General features: G+C 45.9%; 1 protein-coding gene across 1 annotated transcript in view; it reads right to left on the bottom strand.

Moving 5' to 3' along the window:
- Plc21C (Phospholipase C at 21C) overlaps nt 1-19,795 on the bottom strand; it is a 484,769-nt gene that overhangs the window by 453,606 nt on the left and 11,368 nt on the right. The gene's annotated exons all lie outside the window — the stretch shown is intronic.

Raw genomic sequence — 19,795 nt, 5'->3', positions numbered from 1 at the left:
TCTCTCTCTCGCTCGCTCAATATCTGCCACATAACAGAGGCTACTAGATAAAGGTAAAGAAAATAGCATGCAAGATCATATTCCGTCCCTCCCACGATCACTACACTGACCCCCTCCAACTCGCTCCAACCAATACCAACAGCCCATCCGACAGTTCTAAATTATAATCAATAACTGCCACATATTCACACACACACACACACACACACACACACACACACACACACACACACACACACACAAAAGCAAAAAAAAATGTATGCCGGTATGAATATTTTCAGGGTTGCTTGACCAGTAACCCCAGCAGAACACACCACACACAGCCCGCCCAGAAAGCAGAGGGGGCCCCTCCACCACCACCACCACCACTCCACCCCCACCCAACCCACCTTGATCAGGTTCTTGAGGCACACTCAAGCTGCAGGCAAGTCGTAAATAACTGACTCTAAAGTAGATGCCATTTCCTTATTACTGTAACCTTTTATGCAACCAAGAATAATTCCAACAATCTGAGCACGAGAGAAGGTCCCTTGAGCACGACGGTGTGACCCTTAACCACGATGGTGTGACCCTTAACCTCGACGGAACGACCCATAGGTAAGACGACCGGGCCTCAGACCTGACCCTTTAAGGGTCAGGTCGAAGGCGAACCCGTCATTCCCAAGGGTCGTAACGTCGCGCTCACGTACACCACAGCAACCCAGGGAGTACATGGTGGCATACAGGATAGCAAAGTGGAAGCCAGGGCCAAGGTGACGTCAGCACAAGGTTGTGGGTGACATTCCGTGGCTTCCTGACACTGGTGTTGTCACAATACAACCCTCAGGCTACTGTGACTCACCCATCCAGTGAGGGAGGGAGCTCTTCCCACTGCACATTCCAGTGCTGGCGTCTCCTCCAATTCACACCAACAAATTCCTCCGCAGAGCCATCTTCATTTCCTAGTCACTCTACCTCGACAAGCTTCATAGTTGACAGTACTGTATATCCAGACGTCCTTCTCCTGAGGAAGGATTTTATTACCATACGTTCGCACGACATTTCCTAACACAGTTGTCTCTACAGCCAACCACTGGACGAAGTAAAGCGACCTTCAACATTACTTCCACTCACCCACCTGAGAGACATGACCAGCGGCCTCCACCCTGTACCTAGCACAATGGACCGAGACCCGAGAGATGATGACCACTTTGCAACTCTACCCGGGATTAATAACTAACTTCCTAAGGGAGGGAGCGTGGCGGAGTTTCTGCACAACGCAGTCGTCAACAGGGATTACCGCTCCGCGACCACACCAACCATCCTCTTATTTTCCACTCTCATTTTTCTAGACGCTTGTACCCCGACCGCTTCTGTTGCCTCACCGTCTATGGCCACGGTGCCAGCGTCTCTAAGTTTCACATCGTCTGCCTCAACATGAATCAAGTTCAGACTTGGAAAACAGAAGTCGTTGCGCAGTGATAGTATACCATGATGAGAGATTAGTATCAGCTTTACTTTACCTGAGTTCTGTATACTTTCCCCTGATTTCGGGGGCTTTCTTCGACCCTGGCAGCTCCGTCTACGATCAAACTTCCCTGTCAGGTGCCTGGTCTACAGGACTGTGTGATGCCACAGGTCTCCATCGATCACAACATGTGCTGTCTAGCTGGTTTTGCGCACTTTGGAGGTAACTTTGCAGATCTTTTTTGAAGACGTTCCTGAGTCTTCTCAAGGTTTTCCTTACAAGTGTATGTAATACACTGAGCAAACATGACTCCCAGACGGTTCTACGATTTGTCCAAATGTTTCCTGAAGCACTTCTGTTCGTCACTGATTAAAATGCCGACATTTTTCCCATTCTCTCGTCCCAGCGAGGAATTATCTCTGTATGCAATAAGCCACCGGACCTTTCAAAAGTTCCCTGTGTATATCATGATGCATTTCTCGCCTCAGTGCTCAAGTGAGTACATTTATAAAGCTTTTAGCCTGTCCAAACAATTCATATGTATCACAGAATCGTTGCAAGCGGTATAGACCTTTGAAAATATTCCTGTTCAGCAATGTCTCCAAACGCAATCTATTTCTCCCACTTTATATACATAACAAAATCTTATAACAAACTAACGGCAGTCTTAGTTTTACAATGCATTTTGTGTGGAGACTTCCACTGAGGGAAAACTTTACATAATGCTTACAATACATCAAACAAACTAAGGAAACTATTACTCTCCTCCAGCTGGAGGAAAAAAAACAGTTCATAGAGCATTGAGTCTCCTGTTTTCTCTCAACCCTATATACTCCAGGCTCTGGGTGGCGGTGGCCCCTCTCCTGTGGCTCCACATACAGAGTCTGCCGCGGTGAGACGACCACCACGAAACTGTGAGGCTCTGTTGTGCATATTTTGGGGTCATTTTACGATGGCGTAAAAGATGATGTTATACCATCTGCTGGCACGTGTGAGGAGGAGAGGTTGGCTGGGAGATGCGGCACTGCCGGGCATAGAAATTCTTTGAGGTGTCACTACCACCGTTAGAGAGAGAGAGAGAGAGAGAGAGAGAGAGAGAGAGAGAGAGACGGACATATAGCTTCAGGGAAAATTATGTTGACTTCCATTATCAACAAATTCCTGTATCTGTTGATGTCTCGAGGACATGAAGGGGGAGGCAGGTGGCAATGGGTCCCTCCACTGGCCACCACTGAGGTGGAGGTCCTTCCCGTTTTCTAATGGATTGTAATTCCCTGTTGTATAATGTATTTATGGTATCGTATATTCCACTTCTTTTCATTCTCTCAACGTTATGTACTGAATATTTCATTCCATTCTCTCCATCCACTGAGTCAATACCACATACATGTTTACAAAGGTCTGGCACAGTGACCATTACGAGCATTGGCTTTCAAGGTAAAATATTAAGTCATCATCTTACCTTACCAGGAGTTGCAGGGGCCGTCCTCTATCCCAGCAGCTCGGTCTGTGACCTTAGTGACTTGGAGGGACTAGTCTACTAATCTGTTGAACGCTGCAGGTCACATGCGTGTGTTATACTGCATCATTGGTTCACCCTAGCGGTAACTGTTCACTGTTTTGTGGGAAAGTTCGAAGGTCAAGCTAACATAAAATATATATTTTTTTACCAGTAGAGGTTCAGCAGACGTACATCCCTGATATTCATATATTCCTTGATATTCCATCAGTATCTCCAATCTTCGGTGTATTCAAACTGCGCATTCTTTCCAGTCTGTCAATCTAGCGAGGGATTATCTTTGACTGCAGGTGAGGACGTTGTCCTCGTACGTTTCCTTATATGAATCATGGTGTATCTATCACATCCAACATTCCAAAGAGTACATTTACAAAGCTTTTAGCCTGCACCGGCAGTCTGCATGATTTACTGAACTGCTGCGGGAGGTAAAGGAACTCTGAACCATTTGCTAGCTCAGCAGTGTCCCCAACCTTGTGTGATGATGGCAGAACACATCAATATTCCAATCAAGAGAAGAGAAGACCTGAGAACACTGCCATGGCTGGTCTTTCCTCCTGATCTTAATGGTTCTCAGAGTCCAACCTGTCATTCTCTGCCACGACTCGTCATTTCCATTGTGGTGTTGTAAAAAAAAAAAAAGCAGAGGTCATCCGGAATCATCGAGACAGGAAGACCTTTCACTCTTCTCTTTCATGTTCCGTCAGCCTCGTTTCTACTTCGTGTTCTGCATGACTGGACTTCTTCGTCCCTTCCGAAGCGGAGGAGCTTCATATTTCCCGTTCACACAATTCTATTTTCGGTCGCCCAGTATTCAGCAGGTAATCAGTGTCGTGATGGAAGCAGAAAAATGAACTATCCGTAACCTACGTCGAGCCAGACTGAGAGAAAGACAGATGAGTCAGGACGGCAGAAACAGAGAAATGAAGATACGTACACATGGACGCCAGAACCGAACCGCTGAACAATAATTAACTACATTAAAGATAAGGCTACATGGTGACGTAGGTCTTTACAGCCGGGATGACCTGCTTCCTGTATGACAAGTGATATCAACACGTGACCTCGAGCACAACATTCGACCGATAAGGACGAGGAGGTGACCCTTGAGTTCGACGGTATGACCCTCAGTACTGATGGCAGAGCCTTCGACCTAAACCTGAAGGATTCGATCAAGAGTTTCACCATCGTACCCGAAGATTCGCCTCGCCACACTCAAGGGTCGTACCCTAGTGTTCAAGGGTTGTATCCTAGTGCTCAAGGATTGTATCCTAGTGTTCAAGGGTCGTATCCTAGTGTTCAAGGGTCGTATCATAGTGTTCAGGGGGGCTAAGGCTATTCTCAATCATGTGTCAGGTTATGGCAATATGGAAATATGTCCATAACAGATGGAGTTCATGACGTGTCTCGATTAAATCACGATTGGAACTTGACCTCACAAGTTTCATAGGGTAAGGTGAGGTACCCCAGAGTGAGCGTCCTTCCCTCATTAACTGTCCAGAACAAGAGATAGCAACATCAGCTGGGAATAAGAAGAAAGACCAAGGGAGGAAGACTGGCTAGCAGTGGACCATCAAACTAAATGCTACTTTTTACGCCTTACAATTGAAAATGTAAACACCATTCTATCCAAAACCTCACAAATACAAACAACGAAAACTCACAACGTCGTCGAAATAAACATACTGGAATATTTGTTGCCCCATAAAACGCACACACACACAAACACACGCACACATTCACACACACAAACCAACAAACAGGTGCGCGCGCATATCTATCTTTTTAATGTGTTGGGAGTGATTTAAGAAACATTACCTTGAAGTGAGGGTTTTACGACCACAGACCATCCTGCTACACCCATGGCTCCTACCCTGCCAACACCAAAACCCCCAAGCCAACCACAGCAACCGTCCCTAACCCCCCACAACCACTGTCCCTAACCCCCACCCTGTCTACCACAACCACCGTCCCTAACCCCCACCTGTCTACCACAACCACCGTCCCTAACCCCCACCTGTCTGCCACCCATCACAGGAAGGGCAGCTGCCAACACTTGCCGTCCATCTACACCCTGACATCCGAGAGTGACACCCTGAGGTGCTGCTGCCACCTGATGTTATGACACCGCCCGGAAGTTGGCCTGCACCAGTGTTGCCACCAGCACCCCTGCCAGGTTGCACCAGTGTTGCCATCCTCTACTCTGCCAGGCTGGACCAGTGTTACCAAGAGAACCACCTTACTCAGCCAATGTTACCAACAAAACAAATCAAACTTACTCCGACGTAGCAGTGTTACAACACAGCCATCTTACTCTGCTGCAGAAGTGTTACCAGGGAAAGGGAGGTCGTGACTTGCCAGGTGTGTAGGTGGCGGGGTGTCCAGGTGTGTAGGTTGGGGGTGTGGTGGGGGACACACACCTGACCCATCCTCATCAACAGTGTCTCACCTGCCGGGCAAAGAAAATAATATACAGTAATGTTTCGTTCTCGAACAAAGTTCGTTACGTGAGTTTGTAACGTTAGTTCGTTACGTTAGTTCGTTATGTTAGTTTGTAACGTTAGTTCGTTATGTTAGTTTGTAACGTTAGTTCGTAATGTTAGTTCGTTACGTTAGTTCGTAATGTTAGTTCGTTACGTGAGTTTGTAACGTTAGTTCGTAACGTTAGTTCGTTACGTGAGTTCGTAACGTTAGTTTGTAACGTTAGTTCGTTATGGGTCGTCCATAATTATCAGCATTTTTCACGGAGGTGCAAACTGTGTGACGGATGGGAAAACGTTTCTGCCAACCACGTAAGACCTTATATGTTAAAAAAATGTCCCTTTTATTATATTTATCATCAAGAAGAAAGGTACATAAATGCTTTACTTTGAGGGACGAGAGAGAGGGGAGAGGGTAGAGAAAATGACTAGTTCTTGGGAAGGTGGGTTAAGTTGTGAGACGTATATAATGTGAAGGAAGGAAAGCCTTAAAATATATATATATATATATATATATATATATATATATATATATATATATATATATATATATATATATATATATATATATATATATATATATTAATCCAGGGGGGAGGAGAAGAGGACCTGAAAAGTACTGTCTTCTGAAGAAAGAGGACCTGAAAAGTAGTGAACTGGAGGAGGGGAGGGGGAGCCCTCAGAAGTGGAGGGGTCTTTTAAGGGGAAGGAAAGGAAGGAAGGTCCTAAAATGTAGTAGTCTCAGTAGCACCGTGAAAGCTCAAGATACTTTTGGACAGCCCCTTCAGTACTTTAAATAAAGTCTGTAAACACACACACACACACACACACACACACACACACACACACACACACACACACACACACACACCACAACAGATCTCCCTGGCAATACAGAGGGACAGGTAAGCGTTAGCCCGACCCTCACTAGGGAGAAAAGTTATGCAAATCATGGACCTCCTGCATCACACGCGACACACGGAGAGGATAATGATGATACAGAGAACATTTACAGAAATATAAGATCATGCTGAACATCAAGAAATGTGAGAACAGAACGAACATTACCGGAAATACTAAACGCAGCATTAAAATAACGGACTGACCATTAAGGAAAATAATATTTGGCCAAACATGATGAGAATCAACAATATACCGAACATTATGAGATGGAAGCAATATATTGAGCATTAGCAGATATGACAATACACGAAACATTAAGGAAATACAGCAATATATCCCAAATTGTAATGATATAATAAAAAGAAAATTAGATATGTTAATAAAACTGATATAAAACCTTTTAGAAGTCTCATACAAATAGTCTCTGACTCAGAAAAGGTTCCAATAACCATTACGTTTTTTAATTACATTACGAAAAAACTTTAAAACTTTCTCTCTTAAATGTAACTTCAAAATAAAATCTTTAATACGCTGACATCCACTACTGCCCACTCTGCAAGGTTCAACTCTCTAGTCTTAACATGCGAAAAATCCTCATTGCTACAAGCCAACTGCTCTTAATTTGCCATCAATTAGCCATAATGATTCTAAGGGCCTTATCATACGTCGAAGGGGATTATCCAGGTGTTAGGATCCAGGGATTACATTACTCAGGACGGGATTAATCAATCAACAGGGCCGCCTGGGGTGGCGAGGTTGGGGAGGGATCAATTTTGCAGTGGTGACAACACTGTCAGAACTACACCATTAAGACACTGGAGACCTCTTGACGGGGGTGCTCGAGGCGCGTTGCCCTTCTGGCAAAGCAACCATAGACGCTTTGACCACAATATCCCACTATAAAGGGGCCTCCTCCCGAGAACAGCCCAACACCCTGGGGTGGGGAGGAGGTTAGCAAGGGAGAAGGGCGTGTTGGGTAATTAACGTCGTGTTGTGTGGCGGCGGTAAATATTATGGTAAGAGGTTGACGTGTGATAGCAGCAGCTACCCCAACACCTCCAGCCTGGAGCTGCCTCCTACCCCCATCCATACCTATCCTACAACAGACCATCCCCGCCTACCACCTATCCCCACTTAACCTACTGTCCTCCCCACCTCCATCGAGCCTCCTCCCTCACCTCCACACCAGCATGTACACTGGTGAAGGAAACTTTCTTCCTCCCTTCCTTCTCTTACGACACCGGTCATGGACAAAACCCTTCAGCAAGGCCAGACCTTCAATGAAATACAAGGAGGTAAAGAGGCATGACAGTAAAGAAAAGAAGAAAACAACTATTTTGGAGGGAGTGGCGAACCTGTCTTTCCAGAGAAAGTCGTAGTCGCTAAGAGACACGAGAAAGTAAAGCCTTCCAAAGGTGAGCCGTGTAGGAAAAGAAGCAGGCAAAGCCACCGCCTACCTTCGACTATCCAGCGGCCACACAGTAATCATGGGAGACAGCGACTCGCGAAGTACTGCGTGATATAGCTCTGGGCCAGGAGAACACAAGCTCTCATTTCTCAGGAGCAGAAACAGAAGTAATATTTATACAGGAAGAAACAAGAACCAACACTGCAGCGCAGGTTCAAGTTTTCAGGCACGATTTAGGGAAGTTCGCATATTGCATTACTTTGGACTCGACTCCGTCAAGTATATAGAGCTTGAGATTCCCCACATATGAGAGCAATACTCCATGCAAGGGAATCAGTCCTTTGTATATTTAGAACGACTATTCAGAAGATAAATATTTTTAGTGTTACATTTAACGATAATAATAATGACTCGCATAGCAAGACAATGACTCGTGTAGCAACACACTGACTCGTTTAGCAACACAATGACTCGTGTAGCAACACACTGACTCGTCTAGCAACACAATGACTCGTGTATCAACACACTGACTCGTCTAGCAAGACAATGACTCGTTTAGCGCCACAGAGACTCGCTCAGAGACACAGTGACTAATCATTTAGTTGTGACGTAATCCGCTCATGACAAATTAATGCAAGAAGATTAATACAACACCAATTCTTCTTAAACACGACAGCGAGACCAGTGAGCACAAAATACGACCCTTAGACATGATGGTAAAAATCTTGGGCATAAAGACCTGGCCTTAAGTCAACTCCTGAGAGTCTGGCCAAAGGTCTGGCCCATATACCGAAGGGTCGTGCCGTCGTGTTCAATGGACTGAGCCATTATACTCACAAGATGTCAACACTCCATTAATGATATGTCAAAATCGTTCTGTACCCCGGCTATCATCGCATACCAGAGTTATCTGGAGCTTTGTTGTACAAGATATAACCCACATGGAACTCGGGGAGGTGTCTGGGGTGAGGTGGGGAAGGGGGGAGCAGGCTTCCTGGGGCAAGAGGGCCCCCACCCCACCCCACTCCTTTATCTTCCCTTATCTCCCGAAGCCTTGACTACCTCCCCCTTACCCTACCACAACCCCATAAGCCAAGGTACTACCACTCAACTAAGGCCCTTGAACACGACGGTACAACTCTTTTAACACGACGGTACACTTGTGCATGACGATGCATGATCCTCGAACATGACGGTACCACCATTAAGCACGACGGTGCAATTCTTGGGTGTGGTGGCAGACCCTCTAACCTAACCCTTCAAGTGTCAAGTCAAAGGACAGGCACAAAAGACACACGAGGCAGACGAAGCACTGCTCAATAAATCTACCCTATACAAGGGAGGCAGGCAAGATACGAGGACCATATACATGGTTAGCACATGGCAGCAAAGGTCGTAGACAGGGCAGAAGGAGGCCACATCCCTGGGTAGCCAAAAGTTTCAGCAATCGTAAACAGGGAAGGAAGAAGGGAACAGCCATAGGCAACCAGGAGCCACGGTGGTCGCACGAAGGAAAAAATGAATCCTTCCGTAGCCAAGAACCTCAGCGGCCTTCAGCAGGGCCAAAAAGAGATGGCAAATCCCTTGGTAGCCAAGGAAGGATCTTGCAAGACAGAGAAGACATTACTCTACATTCCTGGCCACTTATCCGTAAACAACCTCCACGCAGATGCACACCCAAGGCCACAACTGCTTGTCATAAAGCACTAGGATCCCTCAGCCTGTAAAGACTCCTCGAGCCTCCCTGAAAACCCTTGAGAAAGTAACCAGCCGGAGTTCCACGATCACATCTGTGCACGGGGACGACTCTGCCAGCCTCCATGATAAAGAGGCGAGCACTCCACATGGTGGCCCTGTCTGAGCAGTTTTGGTTTTGCTTTGATGTCTATTGATTAGGTAGTAAGTCCCATCACGAGGGCACTCGAGGTACACAATGGCTGTTGACAATCGACCCTCTCTCGCACACACACACACACACACACACATACACACACACACACACACACACACACACACACACACACACACGTAATATGTAAAGGTGAACAACCTTCTTTACTTGTTACACTACCGGAAGACAAAAAGAAAGAGAAAGAGAGAAAATAGAGAGAGAGAGAGAGAGAGAGAGAGAGAGAGAGAGAGAGAGAGAGAGAGAGAGAGAGAGAGAGAGAGAGAGAGAGACTGGCTGGCTGACTGACTCGCTTAAGTTTATTTACTAGAGTGACGTCATGGCCAGCTGTTGCGAGCCATGAGGGGGCGAGGGTCTGCACTTATGAAGTTCATTTACTAATGTAACGTCATCAGTGGACATGCTGTGGGGGATCTTAATGATGGCAGAGCGCTACATGGTGAGGGCTTTTTGCTCAGTTGTTTTTCTGCTGTTGTAGTTGTTAATGTTGTCGAGTTGAAGTGACGTCATTCGCACCATCACTATGGGACTAGATGGCGATGTATACATCATACAGCTTTGTGAAAGTGGTTTTGGTCACAACTATGGGGGAGGTATAAGGTAGCCAGGTAGAGTCAGTCACAGCTGTCGGGTATAAGGTAGCCAAGTAGAATTAAGTCACAGTGATGGGGGGTATAAGGTGGTAAAGTCAGTCGCGGTTGTGGAGGGTATAAGGTGGTCTAAGCAGAGTCTTTCATAACTGTGGTTGTATAAAGTGGTCAAGTAGAGTCAGTTATAACTCTGGGAGCATAAGGCTACCAAGAAGAGTCAGACACAACTGTAGTGGTGTAAGGTGGCTCAGTAGAGTTAGCCACAGCTGTGGGGGGTATGATAATCTTAAGGGGGTCATGTCATAAACCTAAGACTAACAAAGCCTTCGAATAAAACTCCTCGCTTGGTTCCTTCCTCTGGTCTAGTAGTATTATAAAGTGATAATAAAGGAGGGGATCATTTCCAGGCGGCCCTCCCTACACTCCTGTTCTTTTTTTGGTAGTCGTCACCTACACGCAGGAGGTAAGTGGGTACTGTGTCTTCCCTATACCTAGGAATAATAATAATAATAATAATAATAATAATAATAATAATAATAACAATAATAATAATAATAATAATCACTATCAACATTATTACTAGCAGTAATAATAGAAGCAACATTGCTATTATCATTTATGTATACCATTATCATTATTATTATCATTATTATCATTATTATTATCATTATTCTTGGTTCATTCTTGTAAATGGAGACAAAGGTCGAGAACAGGTGGGTGTCTGTGTAGTGAATATTGCCCCAGTGAAAAACTTGCTCCAACTTACCAGTCACTCACCAACTTACCCAACCATACCATACTCTTATTAGGTACACCAGCACTAACTTATCACCAAAGCTACCAACCCATATTTTTTCTTTCTTTCTTTCTTTTTCTTTTCGTAGGGAGAAAACGGGTTCAGAGTTGGTTGGGCAGCTGATAAAGTGTGGCTCTACATATCATTCCTGACAGACTGGATTATGTGTTGAGATCGTGCGGTGAATATAGCTTAAATCCCTTTGCTATACAATGGTAGGAAACAGGAATTCAAAAGGTCAATAGAATATAGATAAACTTAATGGAAAAATGTGTGATGATGTGACAAATCAGAAAATGAGGTGTGGCTAAGTAGGACTGACTTGTGTAATCAGGATCATACGGATGTCAGGTGGAGGAAATAATCCCAGTGAATGTTAGATACGACTGAAGGATAGATATCAGCATAAACCATAGATGGAGGCGAGACCAGAGAGGTGAGTGGTGTTCTGACGCGACGCGCCAGGTGATCAGGGAGAGGCGATGCAGAGAGAGAGAGAGAGAGAGAGAGAGAGAGAGAGAGAGAGAGAGAGAGAGAGAGAGAGAGAGAGAGAGAGAGAGAGAAATCAGGTGATACACCGGCAGCAGGTCAGGCAACGGTACACGCTGGGGGGGAAGGAGTCGTGTGGTACTATGGTACTCGCGGTACACTGATGCTCCAACGCCCCGTACCTGGACACAGGTGATGGAGTACCGCACTTGTGTCAGCGATGAAAGCATGCGACAAGGTAGAGAAACTGTGGACTCCACACATCTGGTGATGCGCACACACACACACACACACACACACACACACACACACACACACATATATATATATATATATATATATATATATATATATATATATATATATATATATATATATATATATATATATGAAGGCCTCATCGAGGCCACGTCTTGCATGCAACATGGAAAGAGGGGGTAGTAGAGACGGAAGTAGAAGAAGGAATCAAAAAAATAAAATGGTGTTGAAAGCCTGCCTTTTAGAAAAGGGTGGCAGGTCGTAGCTGTCTGTCGGAATGACATGAGAAGACCAAGAGTTCTTCAGCTCAGCATCGCTGGGTAAGAAACAGACGTCACAGCGACCCACCTCTGAACTGTCAACGGCCAACACAGTATTCATGTGACGCAGTGACTTGCTAAGTACTACGTGGCTTAGCTAACGACGGTGGCACACGTGCAGTCAGTTTTCGGGAGCAGAAAATGAAGAAAATGTGTATAGATGAGGAAAAGACGATAAATGGTGCAGCATAGGGAAAGTGGGTCAAGTGGTAAGGTCAGATTGGGAAAGTTGATAAGTTGGATTGACAGACTCGCCTCTGTCAAGTATGCAGAGGCCAGAACCTCCCAGGAAGTGAGGGCAGTAGTTCTAAAGACCACTCAGTCCTCTGTATAACCGATGTAACTGATCAGGGGAGACGAATCTTCAACACCTGTACAGGAACCTCCACCTGCAGCACTTCCTCTCCTCTTACAGCGCCCCACCCTATGTACTCCCTCAACATACCACTCCAATTCCTTAACACGACGAGAGTAACCCAGTACTTCCTCACCCTCCCTCCTCGCCGCCGTGCATAATCTCTCCCTTGAGGTTTAAATGCATCACGGAGCTTCTCCCTCTTACGCTCAAGTCCCCTGCATCCACACCTCCCTCGCTCCTCCTTCCCCTGAGACCATTATTTAACAATGCTTCCTCGCCTGCCCGACACCACACAGGATGCCTCAACAGGTCACAAAGTCGTCCCCGCCACTCACGTTCTCCCTCCACCAGATGATGATGAACTTTGGTAATAACGTAAGGATAAAATAGCTACGTGAAGCCTACGAGGTAATGAAGGTACCACAACGTAATGTGGCTGGCGGGAGGGAGGTCTCTTTCCTCTCGAGAATGAAACTTTCTGAACTGAACTGAATGTTCTCTCTGAACTCAACGAAGAAGAAGAAGAAACTTTTAATACAAACAAGCGTGAGGAAAGAAATGGATCTCGGAAACTGGAAAGAATGGGAAAAATAATCTTACGAGACACGGAAGCGAGACTGGCGGAGCTGACCTCTGGCCAGCTACTCTTCCAGCGGTCAAGGGCAGGTAGGGCGGCAGTGCAGGTCGCCACTACAGCGTTAAGACAAGGAGAGCACGGGGGTGCCACTGTGATGGGGTGAGGTGTGTGGTGCTGCGGCTGGGATGTGCACTGATCCGAGTGAGAGAGAGAGAGAGAGAGAGAGAGAGAGAGAGAGAGAGAGAGAGAGAGAGAGAGAGAGAGAGGCGCGACTGGAGTGAGTGTGTGTGGGGGGGGGGAGGTCACACATGAAGCATCATATCTCCTTGGAGCGGATATCCGTACCTGTGTAAGACAACATGATCACTTCGTCCCACCACTCATGATCACTCTCATAAAACCCACTCGTAGAGGCAATATCAGGACCCAGACCTGGATCTCAAATGATCACGAGTTAATTATAACTTTCATAATGACTACGACAGTGTTCATAAACTGAGTACATTCGTATATACATTATACACAAACGGGAATGATTTCAGTAAGTTTTTTTTTTTTCCAGAAGCAACATAAATATATCCCGAGGGAGACGAGAGCTACTGGCTCACACTGGAAATGCAAGAGCGAGCGGTACGAGATGCATTATCACTACCATCATCACCTCCCCGCCTCACTATAAAAACATCATCATTACCACATGCCAATACCACCACCGCCACCACCACCGCCAGTTGCATCAGTTGATAGCACTGGTGGCGGCCAGAGCAGCCAATATTAACAACACATGCAATATGATCTGCAACATGAACGACTAAGAACACCCAGCCTATCAACTCGCCATTAAGCAGTTCGTCTTTTACACCCTCAGTTGCCTGACCTTTGTTAAACCCCGTTGTGTACTAACTTTTAACTGTCTAAGAAGACAAGAGCAGTTTGCTGTGTATAATATCGTCTCTGCTTCAGTCTTGAATGTGATGGGGTGAGCTAAACCTCCGAGACTATACTACAGATGTTAATGGTTTCACACCCGGAGTACGAAGGCCAAAAGGACTTTCGTTGTATGTTTCCAGCCTTCTCTAAAAATTTGTCAGAGCCTTCATCCTACGTCCGCCAATGCTGCACCACAAGCCACCACCCACCTATTGCCATTCGTCCCTCTTTTTTTTTCTCTGTTTTTTACTCTTTTTAGCATCAAGGTCGGGAGGCAACTAGACGTCTTCTGTGTAGCTGTATCTCAGTGTTCTACGGGACTACGTTGTTTCCACGCACCAGCTTCAAAACTGGGGAAAAAAAGTTTAAGTTTGATCTAGCTATAATTACTGACCGCTCGATATAAAAAACAAATAGAGGTCTAAGCTTAAATTCACGTGGCACGTACGTCATCCACGTCCCATTCAGTGACGAACAAAACCTAGCGTTCCCGAAGCTTTCCCGAACAACTAGAAACAACAGCAGCAATAACAACAGTAGAGATACACTGTCAATGACAGGTTTACCAGCAGTGGCTGAGCTTACGGTTAAACCTGGACCAACCCTAGAGGTGAGCCACAGCTGGGTGGACCAGCACAGCCACACAAACACACTGCGGCACCAACCTGGTGTGTAGGACGCGAGGAGAGGGTGGCCACCACCAGACCCTCAGATACGATGAACGATATCCATCCAGCAGGGTATCATGACAAGGGGGCGTCTCTCAGTAACTATAAACACACCAGCGAGGGCTGGTGAGGGCCAACGTTGAGAGATTACACGATTCTCGGAAAGGGGAACTACAAAGGAAACTGGGTAAGGAGGGGACAAAATAGGAGTTATGGTGGAGCTATTAACTAGTTGCAGGGGATGACCAGCCTCTAGACCCAGGCTAGGGAGGACAGGAGAGGCTCGAAGACTCACAAGAGACAACCTTTCCTCAGGTGGTGTAACTTTCCCCCACACTATCTGTTGCTCAACCAACCATCAGTTCTTGTTACCTTATCGTCCACCATATGTCCTTACGACTCATTTCTCCTCATGCCACAGTTGCCAACTTCTTTTAACCTTCGTAATTCCCAGTCATCCACAGGCAATACGTGTGTGCAGAGACCTAATGATAACTGTGTACTCCAGATCAGCCCTGGGGAAAGTCAGAATACAATATACTCGTGGAAACTCGTTGGAGGACGAACACTCGCAAAAGGAGAAATTCTTGCCAGGAAAGACTGGGTACAATTAGCAAATTAACGCCACTGAACAACACGCTTTCTGCAGTAAATACTAAGGAAAAGAACATTAACTGCGGGAGCCCACTTCTAATTTAGCCCATGAGCACGACGGTACGACCCATGAGCACGACGGTAGGACCCATGAGCACGACGGTGCGACCCTTGGATATAATACCTTGACCTTTGACCCACTCCTTAAGGGCCAGGACATCATACCCAAAGGTCGTCCTTAAAAATGATGACATACCTTTGGCAAATGTTTTTAAGATCATCACGACGCCTCTGGTCTTCTTAAAAACGAGTCTGTAATCCTCCGAAGAATATCTGGTGAGGTCGTCGGGGAAGTCTTATCCCCTACACACTCCGGACTGGACCCAGGCTGTTAGACTGGGTCGGTTGGTCGACCAAGCCGTTGGCAGCCGTAGCTTCAGGCCTACATAGCCCCCCCCAACAGGCTGGTCTGGTACACTTACTGAATACTAGATCAGCCGAGCTTCACAACACACGCAGGGGTGATGTCGCAATGTCCAGCGTCACACTGCATCATCAAATTCATTGCTACATCTTATTGTCATTTCCCGTCACATCACCACTGCTGCTGCATCACACTCTCAGTTCCACCGTCCCATCACACCAACTGCTCCAGTGCCTCATCATGCCTTCATCTACATCACTAACAGCATACGAATATGTCAACATCACTTCAGCACAGCCAGGAACATCATCATTGTGGTGTTGATGTTAATAAGTGCGTTGATACACTGAAGTTCAGGATGGTTGTTAGTATAACACGTCATCGGTTCAGTGTACCCGTTCTTTCGCAGGATTTCAGAAACTGTAACCAAAGTGATTGAGTCAATCCCCCAATCATGAAATTCCAACCAGAGTAAACGAGTCAGTCCCCAATCATGTGGCCTACCACACATCAACCTAATAAATAAACACTAATAAACATCCCCCACACGAACAAATCCCACAAAGAGTCAGACAATCTAAACATTCCTGAAATACGACAGGCATAAATCTCCGGAGTGTCACGTTCTTAGGGGATGTTCCCCGTCCACGTAAACCTGACGTCCTCACGTGTGGCGCTATGACAACAAACACAGGGTCGCGGGCCTGACCCACTGTTGGCGTTGGCATCATGACACACATTACATGAAGAACACCTGGACCTCCTCAAGGTCCTCGGACTTCCCCTTCCCCTAACTACACCACAGTACAACCCTATCATCACCCATCTGCCGTATCCCCTGCTGTATTCTTCTTATCCGTTGGGGTAATGAAAGATATTCTATAAATATATGATGATGTAGGGATGATGGACGTGCTACAAAGTATGCAAAGACTCAGGTTGATATAGCTGTATACAGCCATGAGTCCTCCATGAAGTTATGGAATTGGGCCAACTGCTGTGGAGGTAAAGGTTGTCGACAATGCTTGTAACTTAATCAGACACAACCAGGGTAAACCACGTACATAACCAGGGCAGATAACGTACACAACCAAAGTAAACCACATACACAACCAGGGTAGACAATGCAGACAACCAAGGTAGACAAGGATAAGCAAGGTAAACACAATATAACCCTCACATCCGCCAACAAATATGACGACTGTCGGATCTGGTCTTCACGCGTTTCGTCTGGTTATCATTAGTGTAACGTGCAGCGCGAACTCAACATGCACTGATGTTACCCATAAAACCTTTGAATGTCTGTGTCTGCATGTGTGTGTGTGTGTGTGTGTGTGTGTGTGTGTGTGTGAATACCTCCTCATAGTTTCCAAGCTGTGTGAACGGGAGGAGTTCCACACTCGTGGTTCCCCATGTTTTTCACTAGTCGTGTATCAATCTGAATTTTTCGATTATGACACCTTTTACCACCCGCCTGTACTTCTTCCATCCGTTATTATACTGCAAAAGCATTTTCTCACAAGCTTCATTTCTCCGGCTGAGAGGTTCCTGCCATTTTTAAATAACCGCTAAACATCCAATTCATCCAACCAAGCGATAATCATGTTTCCCCTTGACCTTCTGTCATCTAAAGTGGTCAAGTCTGGGGCTGCTATTCTCTCCCCTTGAACCTCACATCCCTGACTCATGGTTCTTTTTCTTTCTTGGCCCACAGTAAGAACCCCTAGCACCGAGACCAGAGAGAGAGAGAGAGAGAGAGAGAGAGAGAGAGAGAGAGAGAGAGAGAGAGAGAAAGTATCTGCGACAAGGCTTTGCCATGGAGCAGGGCTGCTAACACGAGCGGGTCACCGCTTGTTTCAGCGTACTCTGCTCTCACAAACATTCCACTGTTACTCATCTTGTGATCATCTAGAAAACCTCTCAATCATTCGTCTCGTCATCTCCTCAAAGCTACACTCCTCACCCCTTGCCGATTTCCTATCACGCTGCGCTTAAACATCAACAAACAATCGCTACGGCTCTTGTGACAGACTTTTGAATAACTGTATTTGGTGTCTCTGTCACATAACAACACAAGATTCTCATTAACGTGGATGCTACCAAGCAATGTACCATAGCGGAGGATGTGTGTAAGGCCGCCCCTCGTATCAACATTCCACCTTAAGACACCGGCATCCAGGAAAACCAAAACGACCCAGTTTCTGTTATGATCAAACTGTCAAACACAAAATCCAGCTGGAAATATCTGTCGTCACTGCTGGTCGCTGGTGAGCTCCAAGTGCCCTTACTTCAAGCCATTCCCTAAGTTAACAGCTACGTAAAAGTCGATTTGCTCCTTGTTTCCCCTTCTCTAGTGAAGGGTGAAGGGAGGTAAGAGAGGCTGCTATGGCACGGGTGGCGTGTGTGTGTGGGAAATGGGAGGACCTGAAAGTCCCTCCTTCAGGCTTGGATGGAAGCCCGACGACGTCGTTTACGAGGACAAGTGACCTTTGATATTTCTTATAGCCACATTGATTGTCAAGGTTGGCTGACACTGGCGGGGTATGGAGACGACCAGCTCCCTCGCCGGAGGAGAGGAGGGGAGGAAAACAAGGAGGAGTGAGTCGAGGAGCTGTCCAGACTCCTGAAGAAGAAGAAGAAGAAGCAGAAGAAGAAGAAGAAGAAGAAGAAGAAGAAGAAGAAGAAGAAGAAGAAGAAGAAGAAAGGAATACACAGACCCACTGAGTTCAACAGGGATTCTGCGAAATAATAAACATTAACTTGATAATCCAAACACTGACATCCTCTCAAGGTAACCCGGCCAGAATCCTTATCGAAAACCTAAATAGCCAAGAGATGATAAAACTTTTAACCGCGCTATGAAAAACATCTGTAAAAAAAAGCCCCAGAAAATGACAAAAACAAAATATGTGGGTATACTTATATAATGTGTCCACATACACACGGGTATACCGACACACAGACACGCTGACGAAGGATATGCATGTGGACACATGCATACACATGAACTTAACAATGGACACCACTGTCACAAGAACATACCCATGTGATGCTTCACACATGTATGGACACATGGGATCTTTAGTACAACGGGATATACATGAAGACACAGTGACACAGGAGCGAACTAACACTAGAACAAAGTGGCACACGTAACCCCTCACACCAACATAAACATTGGTCTATAAGGTCTGGATAAGAAGTTGCACATCTTCAGCCAAGCCAAGCCAACCGCCACAACACTGGTGAGTCCTGCTGGCGGCCACAGACGCAGGTAAGGTGCCACGGGCGTGGAGGATGGGCAGGGGCGTGGGAAAGGAAGGATGAGGTACAGGTAATGGATCAGAGAAGTCAGAAGGATTATAAACTTTGTTATCATCCACACCCCAGCACCAGTTCCCCAGCCTGCCACCCACCCCCTTCCTTCTTTCCCTGTAATCCAGCCTCAGACAAAATGTCTGGTGATGAACGATGAACAGCTTGTTCACTGGAACAACCTGAACACCTCGTCATCCACACCCGACGAAGCCTTGATACCAATCCATCCAACAGATTCATCAAGCAATTAATTTTTTTTCCGATATTTCCAAAATAATTAGGACGATCTTGCTCAGGATTAATTATGTAAATGATACCACCGCCGAGTCATATAATACTAATGACGACCATAATTCTGAAACAGACAGTCAGCTGATCCTACCGATTACACAGATGCTTACTGAACTGAAGATGAGGATGATGATGAGAGAGACGACAGCATTGTTATACATCGACCAATCATAAATACGGTGTAGTACTACATGACGAACAGTGTGTTCATTTCTACGTTCATTACGTTAATCATATCACATGAAGGATGAAATGAATATAGGTAGACATGATGTACCATGGTCCTGTGAAGGTATTTAATGAGCCCCCTCAGTCCTTCTCTGTAACCTGCCTTACATTATAACCCCTACAGTCCATATCACTTGGAACTGAACCATCCTGCACCGAGCCTGTATCACTGTACAGGATACATGAGACACTCAACCCAACCTTTGTAACTTGCCTCACATTCTCCCGTATTTGTAAAACTACACACATTCAAGCCACGTCTTGCCCACGAATGGCATGCGGCCAGATGAC

This window comes from Panulirus ornatus, chromosome 24 (genome assembly GCF_036320965.1).
Source record: "Panulirus ornatus isolate Po-2019 chromosome 24, ASM3632096v1, whole genome shotgun sequence".
NCBI lineage: Eukaryota > Metazoa > Arthropoda > Malacostraca > Decapoda > Palinuridae > Panulirus > Panulirus ornatus.
This window is presented reverse-complemented; position numbering and strand designations above follow the sequence as displayed.